Source organism: Salvia miltiorrhiza, chromosome 6 (genome assembly GCF_028751815.1).
Source record: "Salvia miltiorrhiza cultivar Shanhuang (shh) chromosome 6, IMPLAD_Smil_shh, whole genome shotgun sequence".
NCBI classification, from domain to species: Eukaryota; Viridiplantae; Streptophyta; class Magnoliopsida; order Lamiales; family Lamiaceae; genus Salvia; species Salvia miltiorrhiza.
The window spans coordinates 17,984,781-18,003,885 of NC_080392.1; positions in this window are offsets into that span (position 1 = coordinate 17,984,781).

Sequence of the window (19,105 nt, forward strand, 5' to 3'; positions counted from 1 at the left end):
CGTCTATAAACAAGTCTCGATGGGGCAATTTGTAGACAATTAAATTTGTCGTCGAATTAAATCGTGCCACGTGTAAATTCATGAATTAAATATTCAATTATATTTTCTATTTTATTAAATGGGATTTTATTCCTAATTTAAATAGATATATAATTAATATTTAACATAAATAAATTAATGGGCTTATGGACACCTAAAGCCCTAAAGCCCATGCACGAAGGCCCAAAGCCCATAAAGCCCACGAAGCCCATCTCTAAAATCTATAAATAGAGGTGTTGGGGTGCTCATTATCACAACTCGAAGGAGTGGAAGATCGAAGAGCACAAAGAATTCTCTCTAGTATCACAAGTAGAAGAGGCGGAGAATTGGAGAGCTCAAGTATTCTTTCAAGTATTCAAGTATCTTGAAGAATTCTATCTAACGTTCAAGTCTCCTTCAAATCTTCAATCGTTTGAGTATTCAAATCTTCAAGTATCCTTCGAATCTTCAAGTATTTGAGCATTCAAATCTTCAAGTATCCTTCAAAATCTTCAAGTATTCAAGGATCTTCAAATCTTCGAGTATTTCTTCAAATGTTCAAGTATTCCTGCGAATCTTTGAAGTGATCTTCAAGAATCCAAAGAAATCAAGTTCAAAAGCTTCAAGGCATTCTTACAAATTCTAAGAATGTTCTCAAATCAAATCAAGTTCAACGTTCAATCCAAAATCATGACTTGAGTCCCTTGGATTGGCGTCATCAAATCAAGTATTTCAAGAACCTTCGAACTTGTTCAAGAATCAAATAGTAGAAGAAAAGAATCAGAGGATTAACTAGAGATTGCAACCCGCATAAATCTATCTTCAAATCTATCAAATTATTTTTGTAACGCATTTTGTATTTTATCAAATTGAAATACAAAAATTTGTGTTTACATGTGTAAAGTAGTATCTATAAATAGGAAAAAATGATTAATTTTTATGGAATACTGAAATAGCAAAAAAAAAAAAAAAAAAAAAAAAATTCAGAGACGTTGAGAGTATTATTTCATATACTATATAATTGGATTCCTTATTCACGTGGAAAGCGGTCCTCCCACGCCAGTTTTTTTTACCAACAAAAACATTTAAACGTGTATATTTTACCACAAACTAAAAAATTCGATCATTATTGAATAGTATTTTAGAAGTTACGTATAAAATCAAAATTCACTCAAAAATGTTGAATTCTTTGGCAATCAAACAACTTATAATTTGCAAACGTTGAATTCCTTTGGCAAATTTGCTTAGATTGCAGTTCAACATTACCGTTATATCGAAGGGATTCAGTCCAATTTTATAAATAGTAAATGAAAGGCATAAATTATTTTTAACCAAAAGAGATGATTATTTTTGTGAAGAGGCCTTTTGGGGAAAATAGATATGGGCTTCCCAATAAGGGAAAAGGGTGAGAGGAAAGAGGGCGTTCAGTGTTGACAATACACTATTTATAACCACGTACCTCACCAACATCATCATCATTACTTTCCACATTTCTTGAATGGTGGAACGCCTGATAAGGACATTCTACTAGCGAAATCTTAACGGCCATTATTTCTTCTTCAATTATTGCACATCTTGAAAGTGATTACTTTCTGATTTCTTATCTTTTGTTCACTTGGGGTTTTGATTAGCTCCAGAAAAAATTGTATAAGTATGGCTGTGTTTGTACGATCATACAGAGTGGAAAAAGAAATGGAATGATAAAATTAGACCGTAAATGAACAGAGCTATTCGTAAATTATTTGAGATTCGGTTTAAAAAAAGTTTGTTCGTAGCTCAATATGATAGTAAATGAGCCGAGCTCAACTCGATACGACAATGCTCGGCTCATTGAGCTCGCGAACATATTCGAATTCGTTTGTTCGTGAATATATATGCGAGCCTGTTTACAAACTTTCAATCAAGTTAATTCACGAGCCTTAAACGAGTCGAGTTTGAGCTCGAGCTTGAGTAACATATTGATTAACATCATTAGCACAATTTGAACATTTGTCAATCCTTTTATGATTTTTAACGATTTCGAACTCTAATATCATTTTACATGAACATCTTACGACTCGAGCTCGAGCTCAAACTTGAATTCGACATTATTGAGTATCACACAAATCGAGCTAAAGCTCGATAAATGATGACAAGTTGAGCTCGACCAACAAGACAAAAGCTCAAGTTGAACTCTAGTTGAGTTCAAACAGCCGAATATTTAAATGAGTCGAACTATGTCTACTAATATTAGGTTCGATTCGACTCGTTTATAACTCTAGATAAAATAATTGAATGCATTTACTCCCGCGACAAAAACGCTACACCCTCCATTCACAAAAAGATTGCCACTTCCATTTATAGCGGTAGGTCCACACAACTCCACAACATTAAAAATGAGGCTCTTACTCCACTAATAACTTTACTCATATTTTACTAAAATTTGTGCCGATTGCAATGTGACTAATATTTTATGGATGAGGGGAGTAACAAATAAGGATATGTACAATCTTTCATTGTAATTGTACAAAACTGGTATCATAAAAAGGCGTTGTCATTGATTTTAATTAATTAAAAATTGCTGTTGTAGAAATTTTCACTAAACATGCCAATGAGGCCTAGCTCAAGTGGCAAAGTTGAGGCACCTAAAGACTCTCCTTTGTGAGAGGTCTTTGGTTAAATCCTGCCTGCGTGCGGGTAGTTTTCTCACTTTTATGTGGGTAGTGCTCCCACCTTTGTGTGGGTAGTGGTCCCGTCTGCGTGCGATTATTTTTCCATCTTTGTGGTGTAGAAGTCATGCTTACGTGTAGGGTTGGAAAAATATATCGAAAATTCGGTATACCGGCCATACCGTACCGTAAAATACCGAAAAATACCGAATTTAAGGTATACCGATTTTTTTGGTAAGATATGATACCGTACCGAAGATTTACGGTAAGGTAAAGGTATGAATTTTCCAAATACCGGGGTATACCGGTGTATACCGATACCGCGGTATATACCGAAAAAATCAATAAATACCCTATTAAAGGTATATACCGGAACACGGTATGATACCGTATTACTGGTATACCGAATATTACTGTATATACCGGTGATGCGGTATCATACATTATTCTAGTATACTTTAATATTCGGTATATACCGGTAATAAGGTACAATACCTTATTCTGATATATCAAAATCTATAGTTTTAAAATATATAATATATATTTTTATGTTTATATTTTTAAAAATATTTATAAACTTTATAAAATGATGTCTATATTATGTGAATATATACAATTGTACATGAATTTATAAATATCATCAAATGATACAAAAACAAATAAAATATAGTGTAATGCCCCGCTCTTTTAAATACATATTAGATTAAATATGTGCATTAGTTATAAAATTCTTTTAATTATTTATGGTGATTATTTTGTTCAGATAATATTATTTCAGCAAAAGTCTGTATAAGAGATACAGAGCTGCGATTTAATATTCAGTCATGAATGAAACCAATAATTAAATTTATTGGTTTAACTATACGTTTGAGACTTTGTTTTACCAGTTTATTGATTTAATCAATATTATTAGAAAATTTAGATTTATAACCGATTTTATAAATCGTGTTATTTAAATCAAATTGCTAGAATTATAACTTGAGATCATATGCATAATAATTTTATTATTTCGCGTTATATGTGTTAAGGTATTAAGTCGCGAATTAATTCCGACTTTCACGTATTAAATCTCAAGATTGAGGATTTAATTTATATAAATACGACAAGTATTTAATTAGCAGGAATTGGAAAATTATTACAGAAACGAATAAGAACTAGGAGAAACTAGATCACGGAAAATCAAAATCCTACTACACGTATGTCTCGATTTTTCATCCAACACATCAATTCCTACACTATTCCACCTTCTCCTTCAACGCAACATCATACTGCAACAAGTTTTTCAAGGTCTCAATATCTTCCATGCAATCCAAAAAGCCAAGATATGAGGAAAAGAAGATCACGAAAGAAACAAAATTTTCAAAGATGGCATGCTCAACCTTCCCCTCCAATTCAAGATTTCTGACTTCAAAGATTTGCAGATTTCTAGCAAATCTTATTTTTTTCAAAAGTGTAGATTTGCAGCTGACTTTCCTTCCAACTCCCTACGCCAAAAATTCCATTATCATTACCCCAATTGTCGCATAAATTCATCTATAAATTCACTCGATTGATTCAGCTGCAAATCAATAAACTTCAATTATCATTTCAGTACTCATCACTCCCGCAAAAGCATTGTAGTGAAAACCTTAATTTCTTCATTGCAAGAGCTCAAGTGAGCTCCCTTCGCCGGACCGTTTATTCGCCGACCGGTCACTAGGCTCTGAACCGAGAACGTGTACTCGTTCCTCCATCTTCAGGTTACCAAACCCAACAATCGAAAGGCCGAAACCTTCTCTATATTTTCCCGACCAAAGGCCACAATATCCTTCGGAGGCCAACGTCGAATTCCCGACTTAGCCATCGGCCAACTTACGGCCTTCGTTTCTCACTATCCTTACGACGAAAAAGGATCAAGAAACCACCGTTGTGTAGCCTGATCTATCTCGGACGAGGAAAACTAAGTCGTAGACCTTCGCGGCTAAACCCCATCGCGGAACGACGACCAGAAAAACCCCCGGCGAACAACTTCCATTAGTGCTCACTTGGACAAGGGTAAGTTGACGCCCTTATTTCGATGCATTCCCGTTTCTATTATATTATGGGAAATTTCTGGGGTATAGATGGGAGTGTGGTAAATATTCGTACAAAGTTTCATATCATTTGAACTTCGTTTACTACCCTTTTAAAATTCGAGAAGTCTACTGCCGTATCTGCTAAAACTGTCGTGAGGCAGATGATTAGGTTAATTATTTCAGTAACCATATGTTGATATTTAGCTCTCAAATTTTTATTCTATGAAGATATATGTGTTAGCTATCTACATATAAAATTTGAGCTCATTCAGGTAACGTTTGCTATTTTTTCAAAAATCTGGACTTTCAGTTGGCAGAAACTGCCGAATCTGGTAGGCGATGGGAAAATCGCTATATCTCTTAAACTACTTGGAGTTTTTCAACATACTTTTTTTTTTCAATTAAACTAGACTCAAAGAGGTTTCTATTGATATAAAATTCGACTCCATACGAGTTCGGAGTAAAAGCAGTTTATTAGTTGAAGTTGAATCTATACAGTTTTGTTGAGATGGAAATGATTCAAAATAATTCCTATTAAGGATTTTAAAGTTTTATTGTTGATAAAATATCACTTTTAGTTTATAAATGAGCTATTGATGTGTATATATATATATTGGTGATTGGCATTATTAAATGGGGAAAAGGAAAACGTTTTATGTTTATAGAATTATTCTTTATTTATAATAGATAAATAAATTAATAATATAAAATGGAATTTCCTACATCCTCAAAGGTACATGAAGTATTTTGATAAAGGAAGAACGATTGTATATGAGTTAGATATAGTCGTTTAAGGAAATATGGGTAGTTAGAGAAATGAGTGAATAGTGATTCACTGCATTTGTTGTTATCTTTTCTATTATTCACTCGAACACATGTTTTCGTGTTATTAAAGGTTCAAATAAACAAAAGCGTCTGAGTAACCTATCGCGCTAAGGAAAGAGAATCATTGTCTTAAGTAGCAAAACACTGCAATCAGGTGGGCATTACTTTTACTATACGTATATAGAGATCCCCTACGTATCGTAGGCCTCTTATACGAATGAATGCATGAGATGATCTAACTGTTAATTTCAGTTTCATATATATCAAATGAGTTTAAATGATACATTCAAGCAAGTTATTTCATGACAAAATCATTGAACTGAAAATTATTTCAACTGTTGTCTTGCCATAAATGTTTCAATGTTTGGTATGATATCTATCTGATGTGGCTTTGCCAGTTATTATGAAATCGAATTCGGGTCCTGAGCAGTTGATAGCTATCCTGCCAGGGCTAGTGTACACTAGTGACCGTGAGTCATCTAGCGGGTTGGCCGGTCAAGTGACCGTGAGAGGTGGCCACCTCTCCGGCACAAAGTTCCAGATATGATAGATTACAAGAGAACTTAGTCTGCAGACGAACTTTAAGAATCACAAATGAACTTAGTAAGCTTGGGCCTTTTTAGCGAAAAACTCCCTTGCTGTACTGTTTATGATGGCATGACAATTTACAGTTTTGAAGCATGTATTTTTATACCTAGGCATACGTGCCCACTGAGTGCTTTTGTACTCAGCCCTGCATATGTTTTCTAAATGTGCAGGTTGAGCTGATGTGATGATGGTGCTGCAATGAGCGGAGTCTCCAGGGTTGTTAATAAATAGTTAACCTGTATAGAATATGTCTTCATACATATGTCTAGCTACTTTCCGCTGCAAGATGTTGTTGATGTTATAGTATGTTATGTCATACTATGAGTCTTAAGAGAATGGTTTCATATGATGTATAACTTGATTAATGATATTAATTAAGTTTTATGCTGTCTTTCATAGACTATTTTCAATTGAGTATTCATGAATAAAAATGACGAGTTTTATTAAGATGAGTAAGTGTTACGGCTATAAATGACGCCCCTTTTCTTCCCCTTCTTCTTTAACCCCATCCCTAGTCGTAGATCACTCGGCTTAACTATCCTTAGTTAGGGCGGGCTGTGACAAAGTGGTATCAGAGCGAAGGAAAGCTCTGAATTATAAGTCTTGAGTTTAGTCTAGAATGAGTCACTAGACTAATAGTTATTAACAACCGTGAGCTCAGCGCACCATCACACCAGACTCAATGAGGTATGTAAAATTTCAAAGTTTATTTGACATTAAATTTTGAAGAGCATGATGTTGAGGTTATATGATGAGTTATGATGTTACACTTTGAAGGTGCATAGTTTGAGTTTGAGGATGACAACATGATTAATAATGAGTTATTATGTTGTAAGAGCATATGTTGACGTTACATGATGAATCATGAGAGCGTTTATATCATATGATGTTATATGATTGAGGATGCATAATTATGAGTTATGATGTGATGTATTTGAGATGTTTTGTGATGAGAATTGTTTGAGCAATTGTGATAAGTCACGATGATTTAGATGAAGGAATCTAATGTCATTGTTAAGAGAGATTTTTTTTCTAAGTAGAAGGATGAAATGAGAACTTAGAGCTAAAGCTTGAGAGAATTAGCAATTGCTTTAAGTACTTGTTGGTTTGAGTTATGAGTTTGAGTTATGAGCTTGAATATAATAGCATGATTAATGATGAGTTATTAGCATGTTGCAATGAGATATTGTACGATATGTTGAGTTGTTTTGTGACGCGAGTTTTGCTCACGCAACCTTAATGGTACTTGAGGAGGTATCATGAGCCATAGTCTTTGGAGATGGCTTTGAGAGAAAATTGTTGAGTTGTCTTACTGAGTCACGATGATTTAGATTAAGGGATCTAATATCATTGTTTAGAGAGATTCCCTACTGAGTAAAGATGGGACGAGATGAGAATTTAGATGTTTTGAGCTTGAGTTTTAAGATAACAGTACTACTTAGTAGGAGTTTTGCTAAGTTATGTTTTGTTTATTTCTGTTGCTGGAGCCAAGTAGAGTTAGTTCCTAGAGTCACCTTTAAGTTCTCCTTATAGGTTGGCCAGGACTGTTGGCACTGCACGAAAGTGGACTGTTGTGAGATCGAACTCAGGGAAGATCGGATACGAGGACGAGGCGTACAGTATGTGGTACAGAGATACCCTAGCAGATTTTCAAACACATGTTCATAGACTATGAAAGGATGAGAAAGAGCCAAGGAAGGCTAGGGTTGAAAGGATGAGAAGTAGCCAAGGAGGGCTAGAGTTGATGAGAATGAGAAGAGAAGCCGATGTAGGCTAGAGCTAAGGATGATCTTGAGAGTATGAGCAGTACACCCTTGTTTTTGATTAGTTTCAATTATATTGCGATGTATATAACTTACTTAGGAGATATTGATACTTGAGCTTTTGACATGCTGATAGATAAGCATGCGAATATAGTACCCTACTGATGTTAAATAGATGGATGTTCCTAGTGTGCTAAAGTAGCAACTAGATGAGTTAACTGGTAACAATTACCGTAGGAAGTCCAAACCGAGACATAGCACCATTAATGGTGTCGGTTTAGAAGGGACATTACGATAGATACTATGGTTTTTGTAGGGTTTATATAACCCCTTTATGTAAGTCCTCTAAAAAGAGGCATTCTACTGATGGATATATATTAGGTTGACCAGAGTGGTCTTTTTGTTAGCATTTCGTGAGTGCTTATTGCCTTACAGATGAATGTTAAGGTGACCGTGAAGGTTTCCTTAAAGTTGAGTTAGTAAATTGAACTTGAGTTTCGAGGATGCTTAGAGCGTTGGTCGAGTTGAGTTTTCCTTTTGTGATTTCAAAAAAATGCCTCAAAGATATCATCAAGAGTGTGATGTGAAGGATAGGCGGGATAATACTCCGCCACCACCACCGCAACATGAGAGGAGAGTCGAAAAATATTGAACTTTCGAAACAAGAGTCTAGAACATAGGACCCTGAGTTTAAGCTTTTAGCTTGCTGGTATCAACTTAAGTTTTGTTATGTATAGTATTATGAGGGTTTAGAAGACACAAAATTTCCAAGTTCGGGATAGTATATCCCGTGTGACTGGGGAGTGATTATGTTGGACCTGGCCAGTCCGCATGATCCAAATCTCAGTAGACGTGTTTTGGGTTTATAAACCCATGTGTTTCAACTTTCGGTTGAAAAGCCAGATGGGTTCTTACTCTAGGTCATTTTTGTTCGACCTGGTAGTTACTTCATTCTACCCTCTGGTCATTCATTTGAGTCTCTTGAAACAATTTGTTTTGATGTCATTCTAGGGTTGAACTCTTACAACTTTTGAGTTATCCTAGTAGATTCTCTTGATGTATAAGACTAGTGAGAGGCACGTCAGAGGACTTTAACACCCGAGCAACTGGTAAACTACACCTGAGAACAATTCAAGGCTACTCTTGAGAAATATGTACCGAGGAGTACAGTAAGCAGCGAGAGACTTATTATCGAAGTTTGATTCAAGGAAAGAAATCGATTGTAGAGTATAATTGAGAACTCTGTGAGCTATCACGTTCGCTCATCAGAAGATGGATACTGATGAAGAGATGTTTGAGTTTTAAGTGCTGGTTTAAGGCAGGACTTTAAGGTAGTATGGGCAAGATATTGGATGCACCAGTTAGAATCCTGTTTAATACAGGAGCCTTGCATTCTTTAAGTGTTTGAAGCATGTTACCTTCAAACTCGAACCAAAACGAGCTAGTCCCAAGTTGAGAGTAATCACTCCTGTAGGAAGAGCTACTACAGTTTCTCACATGATTTCTAAATTAGAATTTGAGTTAGGACCACTAAAGATGAAAACAAGAACCTTGCACTTAATGCCTATGTGGAACGTAGACATTATTCTAAGGATGGAGTAAATTGAGTATATGATGTCAATTGATGATTTTGATATGAGTTAGTTTAATAAAATTAGGGATATGTGTATCTATGCTCTAATTTGTAAATTGATGGGTTATATGTGAGATTAATTGGCTAAGATTGATAGATCTATGAATGGATTAAAGTATCATGTGTGTTTATTAAATTTCAAAGAGTTTACTTTAATAAAAATCAGGACTTTTTGCCTATGTGTTATTTAAGTGATTTTGGCTTAAGATATATGTATTTGAGCATGATATTAGTGTATAATTATGTTTGAGTAAGTCTTTTGTTGGCTAAGAAATTTTTGACTTAGTTTAGTTTGTATGAGTTTTTGAGTTTTCATATTTTGAGAAGTCGATGATTGATAAAATGAGGTCTAATTGCTTTATGACCATTATGTGAAAGTTTGTCATGTTTTATTAAGAGTTTTATGATGATACATGAAGTTTCATTAGAGTTTAGTTTACATGATAAAAGGGAATCTATATGTGTATAATGATTTATATGATGAATGAGATCATGTTTGAGTATTTGAGTAATTTTGAGCACGAAAATGAGAAGAGAATTTTAATGATGCGTTCGTTGAAATGTTTTACTTGAGATTTGAGGTTATGATGTAAGAAGAGAGTCAAGATTGAGTATGATGAGTATTATAATGTGCTTGAATGTTTTCAAGTGCTATATGTGTTTAAAATGAGCTTTGATTGGTTTTCTTTGAAGGGATGTTGAGTTGAGCATTTAAGAGTTTGAGATGAGATTTTGGTGAATTTCGTAGGCCTACGGACCTACTGTTATCGACGGTTTTTAGATGTCTAATAGCTTTGAAAATTTTATAGCAAATCCCTACATGAGTCTTAAGCACACCGGTAAAATTTCAAATCATTTGGACTTCGTTTACTATTTTTTATAAAATACAAAACCTAAACTGCACATTACTACCGAGAATTTCAGAGAACAGAAGAAAGAGTCATTCATTTCAGTAGCTTCCTGTGTGATCTAGATTTCAAAATTTTTATGGTATTAACCTTATAGTGTTAGCTAGATATCCACCAAAGTTGAGCCCAGTTTGACAACGTTTACTATTTTTTTCAAAAATCCAAGTTTTCGATTGCTCAAAACTACCGAATATGGTAGACTGTAGTAAAACAGTCATATCTCCTACAATACTTGGAGTTTTTGACTCTACTTTTTTTATATGAAACTAGACTCGAAGATCTTTCTTTTGGTATGAGTCTCGAGTCCAGGAGGTGTCGGAGTCAGAACAGGTTAGATTTTGAAGTTGAGTCAATGTAAAAACAAAGCATGTTTTGATAATGTTTGATTGTGTTTTTCTTATGGGCCTTAGGTGATTGTGTTGTCTATGTGTTTGAATGAGATTAGACGAGCCTTATATGAGAGACAAATCGAGACTTGGAACCATGATTTTCTTGAAACCTATCCTTGAACTTAAGGATTTGAGATGAGTGGAGAGTTTATATAGAGTTGAGTAAGGAGATAGAATATGAGATAGAGCATAAGTTTCCTTTCATGTCTCTGATAATCATAAGTTTTGATGTCGAGTCTAGAATAGTATCTCTAGACTTCTAAGAATGTCAGTAACCCTCAGCTTGCCGTCACACTGCCGCAACAAAGGTACGATAATAGTTTCAAAAATATACATATATGTATTTCAGATGTTATGAAAGTTTTTCAAGAAAATGTGCGCCTTATGTTTACGATGCTATGTGAATGCTTTTTGTCGTGTTTGGGACTACCCGAACCCATAACGACTCAATGAATGTATTTCGTGTTTGGGACAACCCGAGCCCTTAACGAATCAATGTATGTATGTATGTATGGTCGAGTTAGATTCCTTGAATCTTTCCGGCATAAGCAAAGTTTTCATGAAAGGGACATTAAATGTCCATATATGTTAAGGTTTCAAAAGAAACAGAAGTATGTATGTATGAATGAATGAAAAAGCTTTATGTTGTCGTTTTAGGCTAGCTGCCTATACGATTAGAATAATGGGTCCTCTTACAAACCGTTTGAGTACCACCCAAGAATGCTTTGAGAATGTTAACCGTGATAGCACCGCTTGATCGATTTAAGTAAAGACTGGTAAGATAGAAATGTTTAACATAGAGATGTTACAACATAGAGGCAATGCTTTAAGACTAAGGATTCACTTGAGCTATTTCAATAGCGGTGAGATTAAGTTTTTCACATAAGAACTTATGTTGCTTATGATTATGATGTTAGTCATGATAGCTTGGCTAGAACAACATAGAATGGACTTTCATGGTATCAATAACTTATGATGAAACACTTATTAGTAAGTGCTTTAAGTTAGAAGTTGACTTAGAGCTTTATAAGAGATAAGAAGTTGACATGATTGGGGGCGAAGCTCCCATTTGACTGAGTGATTCATTGTGCTGGGTCTGGTCAGCCCATATAACTAAGATCTCGGTGATTGTCAATTAGGATTTTGACCTTGAGTAGGGCGTCATCCCAATGTATAGACTCACACTATGTAGTTGTCACAATAAGATCTTATTTTACCACGATAAGCACAGTAATGACTAGAATGACTTAGTTTGCTGTCAGTTCTCGAAGTACTAGAAGGTGATATTCTCACAGTTAGAAAGATACACTAAGCATCAACCTATCTTTTGACCGATAGTCGGTAGAAACAAAGCAACTTCTGGAATCCCAAGTGGAGAACCAGGACAGATAACTAGTATGATAGAGTTTTCAACAAAATTTCAGGACGTGCTCCAAATGTGGTGGACACTTATGAGAAACGCGTGAAGGAGTTCGCAAACGAATGGCGTCATGAGATATTCAATTCCCCTACCAAGCCAAAGAAATATTACGTAGGAGCAACCAACGAGCAAGACTCTCACCATCGAATCACTGCTACCAAGGGAGAATGGGAAGACTCCGACACAATCTGGATATACACCACCTCAAGATGTGGTGAAGGAAAGAAAATGGAATGAAGAAAACAACAGAAAAATTCGAGAATAGAAAAAGAACTTTAGAATAAGACTTAAGATCCAACCCAACCTCAAAGCCAACAACCTCACACTAGAAGGGTGATTGTTTCGGCTAAAGTGTCAAAAGCTCCATCAATAGGAAGCAAGTATTTGTTTTAAACTTCAGAGAACTTGAGCACTATGTCTCATTAGCCCCAAAGTTGAATTACTTGACTTATGACTTAGAACTCGTTGTGGTTGTGCACGTGTTGGAAATTTGGAGATACTATCTCTACGGAGTTAAGTGTGAGGTCCTTATAGCTGACAAGAATTTGAAGTGCTTTTTCGAGCAAAGAGATTTCAATGTAAGACAACAGAGACGATTCGAATTAGTGAAGATTTATGATGGTACCATCAATTGGAAATTAAGATAAGATGTTTCACCACTAAATATGAAGTACTGATTGGTGATTGCCTTATTCGGTTTAGTAATTGTTCACCATCCGGAGACAATATCAAGCTGTGTAGTTGCATCAAGAGTTAAGTGTGAATTGCAAGAAAGGATTATGAAAGCACGAAATGAAAATGGATATTGGTGAGAAAATGTGTCTCGCCTCAAGAATAAGAAAAACGAAAGGATTCATGAAAGTCAGGAATAGTGCACTAATGGTTAGTGGAGGATTGTGGATGTATACACTGAATATTAAGTCTCGCAGTTAAGAAAGTATGTGATTAAGAAATATGAGATAGTCCAAGCTCAAGGCGTAAGTTATGAAGAGAAATCAGTTTAGTGACTAGATTGTAAGGTTCAAGTGTTACGAGGCAATAATGCTGTTCTCGTCATGTAGTGGAACCATCACAGGATGGAAAAGGCTACAAAAGAGATGAATGAAACGAATGACTAGTATCACAAGCTAGAATACCAGGTGTGCAAATTTCGGGACGAAATTTATTTTAAGGGGGGTAGTATGTAATGCCCCGCTCTTTTAAATACATATTAGATTAAATATGTGCATTAGTTATAAAATTCTTTTAATTATTTATGGTGATTATTTTGTTCAGATAATATTATTTCAGCAAAAGTCTGTATAAGAGATACAGAGCTGCGATTTAATATTCAGTCATGAATGAAACCAATAATTAAATTTATTGGTTTAACTATACGTTTGAGACTTTGTTTTACCAGTTTATTGATTTAATCAATATTATTAGAAAATTTAGATTTATAACCGATTTTATAAATCGTGTTATTTAAATCAAATTGCTAGAATTATAACTTGAGATCATATGCATAATAATTTTATTATTTCGCGTTATATGTGTTAAGGTATTAAGTCGCGAATTAATTCCGACTTTCACTTATTAAATCTCAAGATTGAGGATTTAATTTATATAAATACGACAAGTATTTAATTAGCAGGAATTGGAAAATTATTACAGAAACGAATAAGAACTAGGAGAAACTAGATCACGGAAAATCAAAATCCTACTACACGTATGTCTCGATTTTTCATCCAACACATCAATTCCTACACTATTCCACCTTCTCCTTCAACGCAACATCATACTGCAACAAGTTTTTCAAGGTCTCAATATCTTCCATGCAATCCAAAAAGCCAAGATATGAGGAAAAGAAGATCACGAAAGAAACAAAATTTTCAAAGATGGCATGCTCAACCTTCCCCTCCAATTCAAGATTTCTGACTTCAAAGATTTGCAGATTTCTAGCAAATCTTATTTTTTTCAAAAGTGTAGATTTGCAGCTGACTTTCCTTCCAACTCCCTACGCCAAAAATTCCATTATCATTACCCCAATTGTCGCATAAATTCATCTATAAATTCACTCGATTGATTCAGCTGCAAATCAATAAACTTCAATTATCATTTCAGTACTCATCACTCCCGCAAAAGCATTGTAGTGAAAACCTTAATTTCTTCATTGCAAGAGCTCAAGTGAGCTCCCTTCGCCGGACCGTTTATTCGCCGACCGGTCACTAGGCTCTGAACCGAGAACGTGTACTCGTTCCTCCATCTTCAGGTTACCAAACCCAACAATCGAAAGGCCGAAACCTTCTCTATATTTTCCCGACCAAAGGCCACAATATCCTTCGGAGGCCAACGTCGAATTCCCGACTTAGCCATCGGCCAACTTACGGCCTTCGTTTCTCACTATCCTTACGACGAAAAAGGATCAAGAAACCACCGTTGTGTAGCCTGATCTATCTCGCACAAGGAAAACTAAGTCGTAGACCTTCGCGGCTAAACCCCATCGCGGAACGACTACCAGAAAAACCCCCGGCGAACAACTTCCATTAGTGCTCACTTGGACAAGGGTAAGTTGACGCCCTTATTTCGATGCATTCCCGTTTCTATTATATTATGGGAAATTTCTGGGGTATAGATGGGAGTGTGGTAAATATTCGTACAAAGTTTCATATCATTTGAACTTCGTTTACTACCCTTTTAAAATTCGAGAAGTCTACTGCCGTATCTGCTAAAACTGTCGTGAGGCAGATGATTAGGTTAATTATTTCAGTAACCATATGTTGATATTTAGCTCTCAAATTTTTATTCTATGAAGATATATGTGTTAGCTATCTACATATAAAATTTGAGCTCATTCAGGTAACGTTTGCTATTTTTTCAAAAATCTGGACTTTCAGTTGGCAGAAACTGCCGAATCTGGTAGGCGATGGGAAAATCGCTATATCTCTTAAACTACTTGGAGTTTTTCAACATACTTTTTTTTTTCAATTAAACTAGACTCAAAGAGGTTTCTATTGATATAAAATTCGACTCCATACGAGTTCGGAGTAAAAGCAGTTTATTAGTTGAAGTTGAATCTATACAGTTTTGTTGAGATGGAAATGATTCAAAATAATTCCTATTAAGGATTTTAAAGTTTTATTGTTGATAAAATATCACTTTTAGTTTATAAATGAGCTATTGATGTGTATATATATATATTGGTGATTGGCATTATTAAATGGGGAAAAGGAAAACGTTTTATGTTTATAGAATTATTCTTTATTTATAATAGATAAATAAATTAATAATATAAAATGGAATTTCCTACATCCTCAAAGGTACATGAAGTATTTTGATAAAGGAAGAACGATTGTATATGAGTTAGATATAGTCGTTTAAGGAAATATGGGTAGTTAGAGAAATGAGTGAATAGTGATTCACTGCATTTGTTGTTATCTTTTCTATTATTCACTCGAACACATGTTTTCGTGTTATTAAAGGTTCAAATAAACAAAAGCGTCTGAGTAACCTATCGCGCTAAGGAAAGAGAATCATTGTCTTAAGTAGCAAAACACTGCAATCAGGTGGGCATTACTTTTACTATACGTATATAGAGATCCCCTACGTATCGTAGGCCTCTTATACGAATGAATGCATGAGATGATCTAACTGTTAATTTCAGTTTCATATATATCAAATGAGTTTAAATGATACATTCAAGCAAGTTATTTCATGACAAAATCATTGAACTGAAAATTATTTCAACTGTTGTCTTGCCATAAATGTTTCAATGTTTGGTATGATATCTATCTGATGTGGCTTTGCCAGTTATTATGAAATCGAATTCGGGTCCTGAGCAGTTGATAGCTATCCTGCCAGGGCTAGTGTACACTAGTGACCGTGAGTCATCTAGCGGGTTGGCCGGTCAAGTGACCGTGAGAGGTGGCCACCTCTCCGGCACAAAGTTCCAGATATGATAGATTACAAGAGAACTTAGTCTGCAGACGAACTTTAAGAATCACAAATGAACTTAGTAAGCTTGGGCCTTTTTAGCGAAAAACTCCCTTGCTGTACTGTTTATGATGGCATGACAATTTACAGTTTTGAAGCATGTATTTTTATACCTAGGCATACGTGCCCACTGAGTGCTTTTGTACTCAGCCCTGCATATGTTTTCTAAATGTGCAGGTTGAGCTGATGTGATGATGGTGCTGCAATGAGCGGAGTCTCCAGGGTTGTTAATAAATAGTTAACCTGTATAGAATATGTCTTCATACATATGTCTAGCTACTTTCCGCTGCAAGATGTTGTTGATGTTATAGTATGTTATGTCATACTATGAGTCTTAAGAGAATGGTTTCATATGATATATAACTTGATTAATGATATTAATTAAGTTTTATGCTGTCTTTCATAGACTATTTTCAATTGAGTATTCATGAATAAAAATGACGAGTTTTATTAAGATGAGTAAGTGTTACGGCTATAAATGACGCCCCTTTTCTTCCCCTTCTTCTTTAACCCCATCCCTAGTCGTAGATCACTCGGCTTAACTATCCTTAGTTAGGGCGGGCTGTGACATATAGTATATAGTATAAGTCATACAATAAAATAAAATTGTTTATTTGATATTATAGTATAGTTATAATATATAACTAAAATTATTGTTTTACAATAGATTATACATCTAACTTATATTAGTTACATATATAATAGCATAGTTATAATATTAGTATTATATTAATTATAAATAATATTACATCTAATATATAAATTATATATAACTTATAACATCTATATAATTTACTATATATTATATGAATGCATACAAGTATGCGAATATAAATATCATCAAATGATATAAAAGTGAATAAAATATAATATAGTATGTAAGTTATATAATTTGATATAACTGAATTATTTATATTGATATCATAACACAGTTATAATATAATATTCTATATTATATAACTAAGATTATTTTACAGTTATAATATAATATTCTATATTATATAACTAAGATTATTGTACTACAATCAATTATACATCTAACGTGTAACATCTATGTATATAATAGCATAGTTATAATTAATATTGATATTATATTATAACTTAGATTACATCTAACTTATAAGTCTCATATAACTTTACATTGATATCATTAATAATAAATGTATTACTTTTTGTTCATTTGTGATATATTTTAATTATTATGTCATTATTATATTTGTTAAATATTATTCATTATCTAAACATGTTTTAAATAAATAAGTTATCAATTTTTTATCGTATTGAATTTTTTCGATTTCGGTAATATCGATTATTTTGGTATACCGTTAAAGTGCGGTATACCGTGAAAGTACGGTATACCGAAATTCGGTAAGGTATACCGAACTAAAGGTACGGTAAAGGTTTTGTGTATTCTCCATACCGTACTTAAGGTATACCGAACTAAGGTATACCGTAGGTAAAGGTAAGGTAAATGTATGAATTTTCTCCATACCGGAGGTAAAGGTAAGGTATAAGGTATGGTCGATTTAATAAGGTATACCGTACCGTGCCACCCCTACTTACGTGTGGATTGCTTATTTGATTATATATTAGATATCTCTTGTAATTCTAAAAAAAATCACTAAATATATAAACAAATTAAAAACAATTGAATGCCTTTGAGGGTGTTTGGCTAAATTTATTTTAAAGAGCTTATAAGTTCCAAATGTAAATTTTTAGGAGCTTATAAGTTGTCAAAGTATTTGAATAATTGAGCTTATAAGCTAGAAAGAGAATCTTTTTTGCAAGAACGAGAAAATATTTTTTAGAGAGAGAAAATCGAAGATAAATGAAGTTTAAATGGCATATAATGAAAATATAAATTATAATTAAAAAATATTTATAAAATGACTATTTCATATAAAATTATGAAAAAATAAATTGGAGTGGATAAACTTATTTTTGGGAGATCTTATAAGTTTTTGAAACATATTTTTAAAGTTTATAAACTATTTAAGAGCTTATTTTTTCAAACACTTTGAGGGAGTTTATAAGCTCTTTTAAAGACCTTATAAGCTCACCCAAACACCCTCTTCATCTTGGTTATTCTTTAAAAAAAAAAAAAAAATCACTCGGAGGGTGAAGAGTTAGGCAGAACCTCAACCTGTAAATAAATAATATCTCATACATGACGCTGCTCAAAAGTGACTACGCTCAACAGAAACCACAGAGAAAAACATAAAACAGACAAATCAGAACAATACATAGATATAACCCAAAAGTGACTACAGTTCAGAGAAAAAAGGAACAAAATCAAAAGGGAACAAAATAAAAACAAATTAACTATCAACATGATACCTGAAATGAAAGTTAGGATAACCAAGCTGATTACTCTTAGTTATTCTTAGCTTTGCATTTGATCATTTTCCAACAATTTAGGGGTTGATAACGTTATTAGGAGGAGTCCCGAATTAAATAATATCATTGAGACAATTATAAGGAAGAATGTGCATTTGTCACAAACAACGCCTTGAATATTGATATATGAGATTTTCTCCAATTATAAAGCTCTTTAAGTGTTTAGAACTCTCATTGAGCTAAATATAGTACCAATATTGAGCTTTTTCGACCATATATAGCTGTAGGGAGAATTAATTTATGAAGTTTAGGATCACGTTGTGCGATATTTATTGGCTTCTATTGATTGTTGAACTTTTTATGTGTAGATATGACAGGTGACAGCTTCTCATTGGTCTAATATCCACATATTGAAATGTTTCATCTGTCCTTGAAATATATTTTCTTTACTTCTCTTTTTCGTTTGTCCTTAAAATACTTTTTTAATTTATTTTTAAAAATAATTTCACTAACTATTACCTTTATAATTTCACTAATTTGTGAAATTTTT